General features: G+C 38.9%; 1 protein-coding gene across 6 annotated transcripts in view; it reads left to right on the top strand.

Annotated features, from left to right (window-relative positions):
- The window catches only part of NLGN1 (neuroligin 1), a 330,636-nt gene that overhangs the window by 305,286 nt on the left and 10,986 nt on the right, over positions 1-14,364 (top strand). The window lies entirely within an intron of this gene.

Here is a 14,364-nt window from a genome sequence, read left to right as displayed (position 1 = left end):
CTATGGAAATGTCTGACTTAGAGGAGGGAGAGATGGCAGATGTTGTGCAAGGAGATGCAGCAGCTCCAGGAGAACAGGGTATCCTCTAAATGGCTACTGCAGGTTTTGCGAAACTTTTTTTTTTTTTTTTTTTTTTTTTAAAGATTATGACACTGCAACAGCATGGGCAGAAATCTGCTCCTCTTAGGCTACTGAGAAACTGTGAATCATGTTGGTTTAATAAACTCTCTTTTCATGTTATTTCATCTTCCCAACTTTTCTTTTCTGCATGTTGACTCCTTTCCTTCGCACAAAGCCTAAGAACACCCTTTGTTACCTCTCTAACATAGTTAAGCCCAGGGCTGTGGTGGGGTTTTAATCCATTTACAATTATAAACAGCTAAAATCACCTGTTCATACCTACCGTCTGCTATCTTTACTTTCAGATGGGGTGGTCTTTAGTCATATGAGTTCATACCTCCTGCCTTTGAGTGATGTACATGAATGAGGTTTACTGGCATAGTCCTGGCTTTATTTACATTCCATAGGTAATGATATTTCTTGTACTGGAATGAAACATTTTTCCCATTGTAAATAACAGATATCATTGTACCGTCCGTGGAGAAAATACTGGTTTTAGTGACAAGCTTTGCATATATAACAATCCCTTGAAGGCCTGAATTCTGTGACTTTTCTCCGACTGAGTGTATCTTCCTATACAATTAAGGAGGCTGTTTTCAGTTATTTAAGAGAAATAAGTGCAGGAGAATAAAGCCCTAAGAAATGAACATTAGTTATCCCAAAAGGGACCTAGTGAGAATGGAAGCTTAAAAGGGTCTACACAGTTTAATTCATGCAACATCTGTTTTTGGGCAAATTAGCACAGATTAGATTTTCCAACTCATCTGAGGCTAAGAAAGTGCCTTTAGAACCTGTAGTATTTGGTTAAGTGTTAAAAACAAATTAGCACCATTTTACTTACTGTGTGAATACTGTGCATATTAGTTCACTTTGTAGTAAGCTATAAGAATTGTAATGGCAAAATAGAAAACTGATGCCTCTAAGTGAGCCACTCTGTGCCATAATTTTCTTAGCTGCCTTATGGAAGTGCTTGACATTCCTGTCTTCTTCTGAGCACTGTTTTGTTAGACGTGACCATTTTGTATAAATTCAGTTCTTGCTCAGGACTGAGAATTTGTTCCCTGTGACCTCTGACTTGTGTTCCTTCTCTCGGTTTGGCTGTAAGTGGGTGTTGTAAGCTTCAAGGCGCCTAATCTCATCCAGATGTGAGTAAGAATATTACCCTCCCCATAAAAGAATCCTCCTACTCAAAGACCATGTAATTGTATTGTATCAAAGTATTATTTTATAATTGTAGAGTAGCTTTCAAAAAAGTGTTAGATTTTAAAATACATGACAGAAACATAAAATAACTTAGGCTTTGTTGTTTTTATTTTCCTCACTTTGCTACTTAGCAGGTTTCTGTATTCTTATGGCAAAAAGATTAAAGTAGTCATGCTAGATGAGGCTGTTACATGATACTCTCCAACTAGGCAATATTGAATACCTGGCTTCCTGCTGTGGACCAAATACAGGGGCAGTAAATGCCAAGTTAGCATCTTTAACAGTATATTGACCTCAGCTGGGCTCTGGTTTTCTTTCACTGTATCTGTTGCAGAAATCTTTAAATGTAGAGCGATCTCAGTTATTGGGAGCTGGATGGCATATGTACACACGTTTTTCTTTTCAAAGCTTTCCAGATTCTTACTTCAGCTTCCAGTCATCTCGCATACTTAATTATCTGAAACATCAATTACTTTCTGCTACCCATTAAATATTACTTAGGTTAGCCACTTCGTTGATGCTGTATATTTGATGCAGTATCTATGAATGCACTTACTGATGTCATGCTTTTACATATCTCAAAAGATTAAGGGTCTGGAATCACATCTTTGCTTGGTTTGTACTGGCAAATTTTCTTGACTTCCCTAGAATTAGATTTAGAATAGCAATGAGCCTGGTCCATCTGTAGATGGGTATATGCATATTTTCAGATGATGCAGTGGTAATGCATATGATACTCATTGTGGAGTGGAATGAAAGGATGCAACATCTTACAGAAAACGAGAGCTCTGCATTTAGTTGAGGCTGCAGTAGGCAATCTTTCAAAGACTTCTCTAACTGGAACAAAACAGAGTAAAAAGGTTGCCTTTCAGCGACTGAATAAACATTTGAGATCATTATTGGAAGCAGTACAGGCATTTTTGTGTTGGTACTTTGTTGGTGAACGAAACTTTATTTAGCAAAGCCTGAAGATCAACAGGCTGATAGCATGTGTCTGTGTGTGCCCATGCGTATAAAGTATTTCTTACTAATACCTTTAAATAAAGGTACTTCAGCCTTGCTTTTGTGGTATCAAGGTGCTAACTGAAAAGCAAAACTCAGAGTACTACAACATTTGTTCTTCTGGTACTCCAGAAGCCTACTTTGAGTTAATTGGTGATTTTTCACAGACGACATCTAATCTATAAGTATAAATTACTTTGCACTCTTATTATGCCTTAATTGAAGTGCACCAATGTGAAATTGCAATGGATGGAGCTGCAGCGATTCTAGCCTCAATTAACTTTGGGTGGATTTGAGGGTTTTATCCTTCCTTTTCCTTGGACTAAGGATGATTCTTTGACATCTTGTATTTATTTAAATTGTTGCTAGAAAAGTTAGGGGATACGCACATGACCAGCTATTTTGTAAGACTGCTCTGAAGAGATACACAGGAGTTGTGTGTATGATTTGTATATTAATACACATCTTTTATGTCCTACTGTTTTGTTTAACAGCTGTACAGTCAGCAGTGGCCAAATCCCTCAGGACTCTCTGGGGAGGAATAGTTTAATAGCAGTCTTTTTTTTTGGTAAATGGCAGTTACCATCTCTGTAACAGCTACCCTCATCCCATTCGTGACTTTTCTTCTAAGATAGCCCTGCTTTTAAGACACAAAATGGGTGTTGCAGCACAATGAAGTCACTGTGAAGAGATGAAGTATCTTGCCCTATGGAACAGGAAATTCAGACACAGCAGAAAGCAAAAATTTTACTAGGAGAGGCAGGGGGACACCGTGTAAGTAAGGAACAGGCATATGGTGATGCAGTTAATTCTTAGTTACTTCACGTTTTACCAGAACTGATAGATATTTACCAGAAAATTAGATTTGATGCCTCTGTCTAGGCATATATGCTCTTAGAAATGTTCCTGGTGTTCAGTTAACAGCGATGGAAACAGTATAAGAATCTCGCTAGCACAAGCCTGTGTACGAAGATAGTTGTTTGCAACACATTTTTGTTACAGACCTCTCTCAGGCTTTTCCCTAGTGGCTCAGGCGGTCATAAAGTACGTTTGTGTTTGCTCTTAATTGGTTTGCTTTTCTTAGTGATCTTTGGCCCGCGAGAAGTAGTCCACAGACTTTTAGAGGTCCACAGGTATAAATCGAAAACCTGCTATATTTCTTAGCTTTCTCACTGCTGGACAAGGCCTTTTCTCTGGGTAAGAACAGATTCAGCATCTCTGCCATCATAAACACAAAGGGCAGCTGCAATAACAAGCCGTGATACATAACCTGCCGTGCTATAATTATGGTGGTGGTGCAGTGTGCTCCAACATGCCTCACTTTACAATTCAAACTGAAACTGGGTTGCTGCTTTTTCTACTTACTTTTTCTTATCAGAAGTTATTCTTACATGCAGGCTAAGATAGCCACAAATACAGTGTCTTCGGTAAGACAAATATGCCTCTAGGTGTTTAAAGGGACAGAGCAGAATGTCACCTTTCTGATCGCTGTGCTACTGCTGCATATCGTCTTGCATCAAGGAAACAGATGTGGATGTGATGCCACAGGTAGGTCAAGGAGTTGGTCGGCCACATAGCGTCTGTAGAGAGCATGGCAGGTTGTCATCACGGGGGTGAAAATATTGCCGGGTATTCCCAAGGATTTATCGAGCGATAAATTGATTGTGTGCCCCCAAGTATATTTCAAAGAGCATAGTGGACACATATATAAGTTCACATGAATAACAGAACTACAAGAATAATGTAGATGCTGATTAAATAAGATTAAGCTTTGCAAAAAGGGAAGGGAAGAGAAGAGGAAAGGGAGCAGAAGAGAGGAAGAGGGAAGATAGAAAAGCTTTATTTCTCAGGCTTTCTCAAAACTTTAGATTCCCAGTACATTTAAAGGATCTATCTGCACTGATCAGGCTACAGAAGTCAGGTCTTGATTATTTAACTCTCATATGTTATTTAACTCGCACATTGAAACGTGAGAAGGCATTTTGGTGATGATCTGGTACGACCTCTACCTATATTATACTGTTCATAAAACTTACCTGAATTAAATCTTATCTGAGCAGTGACAGTGACGTATTTTTAGAAAGCCTCCAGTTCTGATTTAAAAATGCGAGTGATGACATACTGAATGCAGTTCTTGGTAAATTGGTCCAATGGTTAATCTTTTCTATTTATTTTCAAATAAGGAGATTTGAGTTCACAGTAAATTAGCACCATAATTTCTGTGTTCTGATTGAAAGATTGCACTTTCAAATAGCTGCTAGGCTTCTAACTAGTGATTTGCATACACAGTTTTACATGAAGATTTCTGACTTCCCTTTCATCAGCTCATAGAATATATATTAGCATTGATTGGACCCTCACTGCAAATCTCAACACTGTGGAGAAGTATTAAAAATTACCGTGCTGTCCCTCCAAGTGGAACTCATAATTATGATTTTTTTTATTTCTAAAATGTGAATTTTCCCTTCTAGTGAAATTAAACCCATCCTTTCTCTCATCCATATACATATTCAAAATTCTGAAAAACTGCGTGGTATTAGTGAAAACATATACAACCAGAGTGACCATTATAAAGCAAAGATGATTTCCAGGCCTAATTTAGAAAAAGTGTTCTCTGGCATGTAACAGTCAATTAAAATGTACTACCTAAATGATGCTTTTGAAAGCTGAATCTGAACTACACGTAGTTCTAAGTAGCTGCACATATTACACAGCTCATTATATAGCAGAAATTTCTCAAATATGTTGGGTAGAAAGATCTTCAAGTACCATCTGGGCTATCTTGAGATAATGAACTGATTTTGCCCAAATCTTGAAGGAAAATAGAAAGCAGACTTTTTTTACGGGGTCAATTTTTATTTTTAAAGCCTTGCACTTTAAGAACATTGATATTTGTTAACTCTCCACTATAATATGTTTTCCAGGTTTGTAGCTGCTGCTTTTAATTGTATCATCTAAAGTTAAAATTTATGGCATATTGCATGAAAGTCTAGCATATCTTAATGCCTCGATTTTGATCTTGCTGCTGAAAATGGGGATGCTGAAAGACCATACTAAAGGACAGATATTTGATGCAATGTGCTGTGGGCTACTTAATTTTGCATATTGCACTACTTGAAGTAAGTAGGACTGGAACAGCTGTGCACTCAATCCTGGTGAAGACAAGAATCTCTCCCTCGGGGCATCGCTTTCTTCTGCCAAGTAGGAAGGTCAAGTGATGGCTTTGGCTATGGACTTTTCTGTTCTCTCATGTAGTCTTCCCTTATCATTTGGGCTTTGGCTGAGTATATTTGAAAGGATCAGTATGTGTTTGATTTTTATTATTCCACACTTTATCCTATAATAAGGTTTGGTTTTGTCTATGCTGTCTTCTGGACACTATCGATTTTATTTATTTTTTTGTTGAAGTTCTTAAAGACGGTGGTTCATAAGAGCATTGCTATTGTATTACTTAGTAATACAGTGCTGTTCATTTCCTGTGAAAAGTTTGTATGCAACTTAAAAATACTTTAAACTAAAAGTTGTGTTGCCCTAGAGCATGACTCAGCCGTGTACTAACAACTATGGTTTTTACCTCGTGGAAGGCATTTAAGCAGATGTTCTCTGCTGGCAGCAGAATTGCGTATTTTTTCAAAGATGAAAATATTCATAGTTACCTGCTCTTTTCTGTAGCAAACCTCATCTTTTTTTCTGTATTTTTAAAGAAGAAGAGGAGACAATCAAATCGAACGTACTCCAGCTGCCTTTTGTGTCCACCTATGCCAAATGTCATTCATCAGTTCTTAAGGCTTACTTGTACTTTCCGATACGTGTCAGCACATATCACTTAAAATCCTGTAAAATTAGTTTCTGCAGCTGTATTTCTGAGACTAGTCTTGCCTCCTCCTTTTCTTTTTTTCCTTTTACAGCATATCCAGAAATCAGTATTAAAGATCACTTCTAGTGGGCTAGCCCTATTGCTGATATAACTCTTTCAGAGTATCTCTGAGATTGTTATCAGACTTTCATTTGACTCTTCAGTAAAGATCATCTATAATAAGCTGCTATGGAGCTGATCTCTCTGCTGATCATTTGGGACCGGCTGTGTTGTATTTAGAGTAGAGGTCTGACAAGCAGAGGGCAGCTGAAGCCCTCTTTTATCCGTGCTCCCTGCCCCGAGGCCAAAACGTTGGCTGCCAGAACTGCCTGCAGAGCACAGAATAAGTTTACACTTCCCACCCCAATACCAACTCTACCGCACGGGCTTAGAGAATTGCTTCTGTGCAACTCGTCTCCGCAGCTGATGGGACTGTAACCAACATCTGACTTTTTGTATTCTCACCGTTGCCCCGCGTCTGACAAGCCGGCCACACGCTGCGGGAGCTGTGACCCACTAACCGGTCACGCTTGACGTGTGGGCTGGGAGAGCTGGAGAGAAACACCACCGCACCGTGCCATGCCGCAGGCAGAGAAACCGGCCAGCTCGGTTCTTTACAAGCAAACGTTGACCTGCTTCATCGTGTGGGCCTGCCCCATACTGCAACCCCACGTGCAAGCATGGGATTATCATAGGGACCGATACATGAATGTCTCGCACATCGAGAATACCCAGCATTTGAGAGACTGCCCACAACTGTCCCGGCATGACAGAATGGAAAATAACCATTGACCACACGGAGAAAAGGCAGCTTAAAGCTTTTGAAAGCACTCTCTGACTTTTATAATCTCTCTACTGAAAATTTAAAGGCAAAGAGAGTCGGCCTCTTCTCGCAGCCTTCAGAGAATGCTAGAAATTATAATCTCAGACTCTTCCAACATCCACGACATACTTGCCAAGAATATCACAGTAAATCTAAGCATTTTCCTTCCTTCTGAAAAGGTCGAGGAAAATTTTCCAGGATAGGAAAAAATCTGGCTTCATCCAGCCTTTTTTTGACATTTAAAGGACTTTGGTATAGCCCGTAAAAAAGAGAACCTGTGTTTTGGAAAAAGACTGGGAGTTAGCCTGCTTTGGGCTGCATTGGACCCAGTGAAGTCGGGCCAATACATCTTTGACAATGGAATAAAGTGCTCTGGTGTGAGACACTTCACTCTTCCGCAATCTGCCTCTATACTACAAGTTTGCTGTAATGCATCAGCGCTGGCAAGTGACAGATGCCAGACTGAAACAGCTGTAAGGGACTTCTGTAACTTGCAGTGTTCAGTTCGTTTAGCCTCTCGCGGGAGAAGAAATTAAGTAAAATGCAAGGAAGGGAAAACTTCTGTTGTTTCAAACCTTTTTGTAGGCTGCGGCCACTTCACTGATATTAATTCGAAGGATTTGGTACTCTGCGAGGAGTGTTAAAAATTCCAACAGTAAACCAGCAATGCTAGAAAAGCACATCAGAGTTTATACATCATCACGCACTTTTCCCCATGTATACTTTCAAAATGTCAAAGGATATAGTTACAAGTTTTTATATTTACTGATTCAGTTCTGTAAATTCTTTACTCTGGTGAAATGTATGGGAATTTCCAAAGGCTAACCACTGGGGCAATAGCACTGGCCAGTGAATTTGGCACTGTTGGTATTTTTAAGCAATTCGACCTCACAGAAGCACCACTTTAGAGTTTGCAAGTTAATGAATTACTGCAGCTGTTTCGCATTACTCGCAGTACGGTTTATTGTTCATACACTTAACCTTGAAGTACTGTTCTTACAGTGACACAGCTTAATTAAGACAGTTAAAATAGTTGAGCTGTTTCCTAGTTTTTTACCGAGTGACTGAGGTTATGTGAATAGCGGGAACAACTACGCACAAAAAACTTTTCAGCTTCTGAAGTGTTCTTTTTAAGTCAGCCATATAGTCCAGCCATACTGAATGGATGGATTTTTATTCTCTAAGAATGTCTTTGTTAAAAAAAAAAAAAAAAAAATTAAAATTCCACAGCTAGAACATTTGCAATTAAATTGGCCTCATATCAGAACCCTTCCTGGTTCCCCCCCATCACTTCGATCAGTGTCATATGGCACGTTCTGCTCTTTTGGTAGTCACAACTTGATCACTACGGAAATGAAGCCTAACATCCCAAAACAGAGTTGTGCGCTGAAAAAATCAGTGCAAGCTATTTGTATGGAAGGTACTTGTCCTTAATTTATAAAGCTTATGGTATGACATCAGAAAATATAAGTAAGTTATCGAACAATTTATGTGACTGGTCACATAACCTTACCATGTGAAAAGTGAATCGTTTGCAAATATATGTATATAATGTATAGAATCGTAGAATGGTTTGGGTTGGAAAGGACCTTTAAAGGTCATCTAATCCACCCCCCCCTGCAATGAGCAGGGACACCTTCAACTAGAGCAGGTTGCTCAGAGCCCCGTCCAGCCTGACAATGTACATCTGAACAAATATTTTGCAACAGAACGTTGTTTTCTAATTGTTTAAAAGTACAGTGTGTCCACCTGCAGGGTCTGACATATTGATTTATCTTCTACACCTAAAATGAAAATAAATTCTGTATATTAATGCAGTGTCTCACATATCTTAAACAGCCAGGAAAGAGTGCATAATGATGTAGCACGATACATTGTACATCTCATGGAGTTAAGCTAAAATCTTGCACTTCTGAAATCATTAGCCTTATTACTAATATGCACGTGGCAGAAAGCTACAGAAACAGACAAGTACTTTGCTAATGTTGCAATTGCTTTTTGTATATTAAATGAATTTGATACAAAACTCCTGATTGAGCAGCATTTTCAGAAGACTTGCTTACCTGATTCTCGAGCCGAGGTATATTGCAGATGTCTACAGAGGAATATTTTTCTTGCACTGAATAGTTTATATTCTCCTACATCTTCCTCATGGGAGTTCCTAGTCCTTTTAGTCACCTTACCCCTTATCCATTACTAAAACATGCTATTAATATTAGGATGTGCTGGTCAGCAAAGCGAGGAGCGGTATCCTCGCTTCATGAATATCACATATACATTAATGTTCACAGTGCTGCTGCCCACGTAATTCATTCAGATTAGTTAGCTGATGCGAATTCAAGAGAGATGTCTAAGATGAAAACAAATGTGCTCTTTAAGTTTAACCATATTGCTTAAAATTTGCTTATCTTGCTCACATTTCTAACTGAGTAGGTATAGTTTAAAGGGCAACTGAAATTTTCTGTATGTGGCAATTACCATTCAACATTAATAGAGGGTGTCAAACTGAAGTTCTAACCAAGGAACTTGCAATCCAGAGGGAATATAAATTCTTCCCTCAAATTATGTCCTGTATTCTTCCATTATGCATTGATGCATTTATACTTGTACAATTTAACATTTGCTTTTAACAAAATAAAAGATGACATTTGACTGCATAGGGAATTGTAACTGGAAACATAGCTAAATTATGATAACACGTGCCTAAACAGGTGGGTAATATTAAAGTCTTAAGTGTTACTGCTTTCAGTAACACAGTTCTTTGAAGAAACCCTTTAAGCATGTCAGACCGGTTTTTAGAAGCTCTTGTGTTTTATTTTTAGAGTAGCGTTTGTTGCTGTGTATTTCCTTGCAGGCAGATTGGGTTTTTTGTCCAACAAGACATTCTGCCCTTACTTCCATCCAGCCACGAAGGTTGCTGGGTTATGAAACACTTGTATGGACAGAACTCATCAGAGGGAAGGTTTGGTTCTCTGTGATGTGAAATGGCACTTGCATAGCCACCAGCCTGCGCCTAGTCTTTTCCTGCAGCAGCGGGTTGTAGCAGTCCCTTACATTAGGAAAAAATCTGTCTTGGCCTTCCCCTCTGCGTTAATTTGAATGTTCAAATTAGGCCAGAGCTTAAAATGATACAATCTACTCAGGTTTTCAACACAATATTTTAAGCTTCCCAGCTCTATTCTTTTATTTACTCTTCAAAAATGCTGGAATCATATTAGAAAAAAAGATTTATCTGCATGGCAAGCAGAAATCATTACCCAGGCAGATAAGCCTATAAAGTATTAAAATTTATCTTAACACAAAATACAGGGCCTGGTTGTGGCACACTCTGCCTATTTGTCTAACGGACATGTAACAGAGAAATGGTCCAAATGAGCTTAATAAATCTCTTTCTTAAGCTCACAAAAGACCACATCCTCACTTCCATAATTCTATTAGAGTCTGCTCCTTTAGAGGAGATAAAAGGAGAGATAACCTCTCCATTCAGAATATAAAATAGCAATTGTTCAGCTGATGATTGGAATATTGCCAGTAGAAGGACTTAATTATGGAACAAAATTAGCTCAATCTGACCTTTTTAGAGAATAATGCAAAAATAAGTTTTTTGCAAATGTCTTCCTGGAATAACTAAAATAAAGAATAATTTACCTCGCTTTTTTTACAGGAGCCAAAGGTGGTACCATATGATAGCAGCGTTCGTGGTGAGATGACAATCCAAGGATAATAATTAGACAGCATTTGCAGAAAGAGATAATATATTTTAATAGACTAGCTGATACAGTTTAAAAACAGACAAGCTTTCAGACACACAAGCCCTTTTCAGCAAGAGCAGGTTCCCCTCTATGAGTCAAAATTGCTAGCTTAATATCTAGATAGTGTAATGATTGTGTCATAGAAATGCATAGAAATGTACGGTATCTATATTAATTACATACTGAAAGCTCCTCTAGGGATGAGGATGAAACATACTGTTGCAATCTTTGTTTTATCTAACCGATAAACAGGAATAAGTACTTGTACCCACAGACCTGCAGACAGGGTATGATGCTGTGTGTTAAAGCATTTCTCTACGGGTGTTTACTTAGATGAGTTTATTTGTATTCAGGCACTCCTTGCTATTAAAAAAAAAACCAAACCAAACCACAAACTGGAAAGAAAAACCTCATCTGTTTTATCAGTCCTATCTCTGATTTCATGACATTCTGAAGGCTTCTAAGCCATGCTGATACTACTGCATACAAGAAAAAAGGCATGAACAGGTGGCAATATTAACAGGCTTCTTATGGTTCTGAAAAATGAGATAGAAATGTTTCATGTCATGAAAGTCAACATCAATAATCATCCATCTTGTGTAGATATGGAAGTCAGCCAGTGTGGTTCTTGCTGAGGAAGCATGAGATATTTCTTTTGCATCAGAGCTGTTGCTCTGGACACAAGTCATAATTTGTCTAATATAGATGAATGAGGAGGATATTACTAATACTTCGTCCCCCCGCCCCCCCCCCCTTTTTTTTTCTTTTTTTTTTTTTTTTTTAAATAAACTGAAAGCTCCCCCTTCTGGCACATTTCCTGAACTGAATGCAAGGTTCCCGATGTCTACTTTTAGCAACAGGAGACATTTCCTCTTTTGCTCTCTTTTTAAGATCCTTTTTGCAAGGATTCTTTTATAGTTTCCCAAGGATTTCCCATTTCCCCATCAAGTTTCGGGGCTTGATGTGAACTCATTTAACAGCAGGGGATTGCCCTAAGGCTTTACCTATAATTTTTATCTGTTGGTTTTCCAGGCTGAGACTTATTTGCTTCCCACTTTGCTGCATATTATACAGAGTATAGAAAACAACTTTTTCAGAAACTTTGAGTGTTAGCATTTGTTTTCCTTCAGGGCGATCACTGTACCTCAGCTATAACCCTACCACCTATTTGCCTGATAAATGCCTTGGAATCACTTTGTGAAATCTACAGGATCTTTTTGAACCAATGCTGCAGCTCTGCTGAGAGCAGATCCTGTCCAGGCTCAGGGAATCTGCAAGCCAGGGAAAGGGAAAAAAGCAAAGAGGGACTTGTTTAGGGCACAGTTGTGGTAACTGCTCTCTTCTGATTGCTGCCTGTGTTTCGAGGACCGCCACTGTCAGTTGTTCGTCTAATCCCTTGAATCAGCACAGTCACTTACGTGCTTAGTATGATGAACTGATTTGTCAGTCGTATACTTATGCAAAGAAAGGGGAAGACTTTCGCAGCATGTGCAGCCACAGGATCCTGTAGTTCCCGTAAATTCCTCCATTTTAATTTTGTTACAGTCACTGGTACCATCCCTCAACTCCAAGCAGGCTGACAAAGGCAGTGAGACTGGTTAGGGAACTTTCATTAGATTCGCTGTCATAGATTCAAAGACATCATCTCTCCATGTCCTTAAAAACTATTTATGGGGGACAACATTTTACTGGAGTGTGAAGACAGGAATGCGTGCTTCTGTGCAGGAAGGATTTTACTGGGGCCATCCTTTCACATAGGCCTGAACACCAGCCCCTCTGCCTACACAGAAGAAAACAAAAGAGAGTGAAGCAGAGTAAAACAACATCATATTCATCTCAACTCAGTACTGAGCTGTAGTAGTAAAATGAGAATGAATTAATTACATTTATGACTTCCTTTCTGGGCTTTCCCTGAGTATCAAGGTGCTATTTTCTTCTGTGGTAGTGATGCTACTTTGCTTTTTGATGCAGTTAAGTAGTAAATGTGGCAGGTTTTAGTTGTAGAACAGTGGTTATTTTAAAGTCTAGTATCAGAGCAACAATTTACTATGGCTACAGTGAATGAAGTATGCCCATTAGCCTTGGTACATTAGGTCTGGAAGTGGGAGAATTGCTGGCCTGGCACCTTATGCCACTTTCCTGTTCCCTCTCCATGGTAACAAAAATCAGAATTGACCTACACAAAGCAAGCTGCTCGCCCTAAACGGAGCATAGCTCAACTACGGAGGCAGCGAGGCCAATTAGCTTTCAGTGCAGTTTACAGCAAAGAAGGTCTGTTAGTATAAATGTCTACACATACGACAGAATACCAAATGTAAACTCGCCATTGGAAGTCAAATCAGAATAATAATAAAGTAATGAATGACATGTTCATTATATACATGAATATAGGTACATGCATGCACCTATCTGTATTCTTGTTAAATCCTTACTTTATATATGTGTACGTACACATGCCTGTCGTCTTAGAAATGTCTCGAAAGCTGCTTTTATTGTCATAATGAAACAGTAGGACTCCTTTGAGAGCCATTTGTCTGAAAAACTACTGTAAACTTCTTTTGAGTAGGCTGTCTGCACTCAAGAGAGTTAAATCAGTAGAACTTTGACGAGACTAGAAGACCCACTAATATCTAATTAATGTGGAAATAATTGTTGTGATGGTTGCATTTCTCTACAAAGCATGTACTGAAAAACAGTTAAACTGTCGATTTAGTGAGCATTAAATGAGTTTGGTATGCAAATGGAGGTGCTGGGCTACTTCATAATGCTGGTATTATTTCAACATTTGTTTATTAAGCTGAGAAAATTGGAAATGTCAACAAATGGGATCCAAAAGCAAAGCAACGTCTTCTACCAATAGAGACTTTCTTCAAAGTTTTTATTGTCCACCTTTTAGAGTCAGTAGGCTCGAATGACAAGAGTAACAGCAATACTGAATATGAGGGTACTGCTGGGAGTAAAGTGTAAAACAGTCGTTCCTGCACCTGACACGTTCCGCCATTTTTCTTCCAGTATGAGTAAAAGGGAGCAATTCTTGTGCTCTCTGGATTACCGCTGAGCTCTTATCTTTTTGATGTTAAGGGGTCATGGGAACAGCTTAAATTCTCTTTATCCATTTAATGCAGATTCAATTAACTCAGGTTAATGACTGTGGGTTGGACCTCAGGGAGCGGAGAGCTGCTCACATTTTCAACCCACCTTGTCCTGTGACATAAACCGCATTTTTGGGGGGAGAAAAGAGGAAAAGAGAGTGTGTTGCTGGGACATAACCAAACACAGTCTACAGAGAAGTGTAACCGTTGCCTCTCCGGCGTGCGCAAAGCTCATGGCTGCATCTAAGTACAGAAGTGCAATACACAGTTGACCAAATCACTTACAAAATGACTGCAGCATATCTGTTTGGTAAACCTTTACTCTTAAACTTGGTACAATCACCATGAAGTCTTTGGGAGTAATACATTGTGACCCGTTAAGACTTAGACGAGTATTTTGCCTGGGATGTATGTTCATCTTCCCCACATTAATATATCATGGCCAAAAGAGTGAATACTAAATAATTTGTTTCAGGAAGAGTGCAAAATTGCAAATTGTTGTCCAGTGAATATGGA

The sequence above is a fragment of the Haliaeetus albicilla genome, chromosome 9 (assembly GCF_947461875.1).
Source record: "Haliaeetus albicilla chromosome 9, bHalAlb1.1, whole genome shotgun sequence".
NCBI classification, from domain to species: Eukaryota; Metazoa; Chordata; class Aves; order Accipitriformes; family Accipitridae; genus Haliaeetus; species Haliaeetus albicilla.
This window is presented reverse-complemented; position numbering and strand designations above follow the sequence as displayed.